The sequence below is a fragment of the Tachysurus vachellii genome, chromosome 19, assembly GCF_030014155.1.
Source record: "Tachysurus vachellii isolate PV-2020 chromosome 19, HZAU_Pvac_v1, whole genome shotgun sequence".
Classification (NCBI taxonomy): Eukaryota; Metazoa; Chordata; class Actinopteri; order Siluriformes; family Bagridae; genus Tachysurus; species Tachysurus vachellii.
This window is the reverse complement of record NC_083478.1, coordinates 912,556-915,000: the sequence shown is the minus strand read 5'-3', so window position 1 is coordinate 915,000 and position 2,445 is coordinate 912,556.

Genomic DNA, 2,445 nt, shown 5'->3' with positions numbered 1-2,445 from the left:
CGTTTGTCTGCCTGGCTGTCTCTCTGCTGTCTGGCTGTCTGTCTGTCTGTCTGTCTGAATACTTGTCTGCCTGTCTGTCTCTCAGCTGTCTGTCTGTTCGTTTGTCTGATTGGCTGTCTCTCTACTGTCTGCCTGTCTGTCTGTCTGTCTGAATACTTGTCTGCCTGTCTGTCTCTCAGCTGTCTGTATGTATGTCTGTCTATCTGAATACTTGTCTGTCTGACTGTATGTCTGTTTGTCTCTCCATCTGCTGTCTGTCTGCTCTCTGTCTATCTGTCTGTCTGTCTGTCTGCTCTCTGTCTGTCTGTCTGTCTGTCTGTCTGCATGAGGAGTTTTCTTCAGTCCTGTGTGTGTTTACATGCTGCATGTGGAGTGAGATGATGGAGAATTTCAGGAAAAGCTAAAAGACCAGAGCAGAAATGTATTTATAGAGCAGGACTGATGGCAGCTTACAAGTGTTCAGTCGTAACGTGTTTATTAGGGGAATTCCTGCTGTTATAGTCACTCTACACTAAGGTCAACACTCACACTGGCAGACAGACAAAGAGCTGATTTATATTCATAAAGTACAGAAAGAAAAACAAAAATATACAATATTCTGAAACTCAAGATTCAGGAAAACATTTGGGATTTTTTTGTAATATTTCCATTTAAGGTGATGAAAAGTCCAGGAGTCACCATGGTTACAGAGCACTGACACTGGAGACTCCTTCTACACTTATTACTCTCACTCACTCAACTCATCTTCTACCGCTTATCTGAACTACCTCGGGTCACGGGGAGCCTGTGCCTATCTCAGGCGTCATCGGGCATCAAGGCAGGATACACCCTGGACGGAGTGCCAACCCATCACAGGGCACACACACACACTCTCATTCACTCACACAATCACACACTACGGACAATTTTCCAGAGATGCCAATCAACCTACCATGCATGTCTTTGGACCGGGGGAGGAAACCGGAGTACCCGGAGGAAACCCCCGAGGCACGGGGAGAACATGCAAACTCCACACACACAAGGTGGAGGTGGGAATCGAACCCCCAACACTGGAGGTGTGAGGCGAACGTGCTAACCACTAAGCCACCATGCCCCCCCCCCTTATTACACAATGACAGGAAATATATTAACCATGTCAACCATTACAGTTGTATCTGGCATTAGCTTTTGTGATTATTTTGAAACCAAACTGACTTGTGTAATTGTTACAGATGTGAAAGTGTGAGACACTCGATCGCTGACAAGCTAGCTCCGTTAACAACGTTTACTCTTCATGCTGTGAGCGGCCATGTTGGATTGACGTCACTTAACTAAGCAGACACCAAGATGCTGATGTTTAAATCCTGACCCAGAGTAATGGATTAAACAGCTGCATTATGACTTCAGCTTTAATGGTGATGCTTTGATCATAAAAAGGACAGACGACTGCATGTAGCAGATCGAGATAATTCTCCAAACACTCCACAGCTTTCACAGTCATCAAAGTGTGGGCTTTTACATTGGAAGCACAGGTGTGTATTTAATCAGGATGTGAACACACACACACACACACACACACACACACACACACACATGTTCATACTGGTTTAAACCATAGCAGAAACACTGGAGAGGGAAAGGGTTTCCGATGGCCTCAGATGAACCAGGATAATGTGACTAAATATTTATTTCCAAAACACACAGTGAGGATTTGTTTATATGTCCAAGCTTAAAAGGTACAAAAGTGACTTCAAAGCATCTCGAGACACCATCGAAAGGTATTTTGGATTGTATTCGCTCTGAAAAAAAAAAAACACATTTTATCTCCTTCCAGCAAATTCTGGAAGACTTTTTAGATTTATAGACGTCTTGATGCTCAGTACCTCAGGATACCTGAGGATACTCAGTGCAGGTGTGACCAGGTGCAATGCAGATGCAGCAGATATAAATATTTTTAAAGTTTAAAATGAAGTTATTATTTATCTCTAACATTTATCTCTAATGATCAAGTCTGAGGTGATGGTGGTGATGAAAAACTCCCTGAGATGATAAGAGGAAGAAACCTTGAGAGGAACCAGACTCAGAAGTGAACCTCATCCTCATTTGGGTGACACTCTACAGTAAATAGTGTAAATGTAAATAATGTCCTTTCTACAACAGTTTATAATAGTGCAGCCGAGAGCTCCTGAGGAACTAATGGGTCATCGTAAACTCTGAGTTCAGCACAGACCTGATTGCTGATAAACACCAGAACATACAGCTGACTGACACAACATTAAGGTATGACAGTCTCCGGCGGCTCCATCAACAACAATCCCATGAGTCACTGGCTGACCATGAAGATCAATCCTTGGCAGGGTGACCACCGGGAGATGAGACTCCAACCAGGGGTAGAACATCAGGATTGATGAAGTAGGTTCAGAAGAAGAGGCGATCAGTCTCAGAACACTGGGAGCTCATATACTG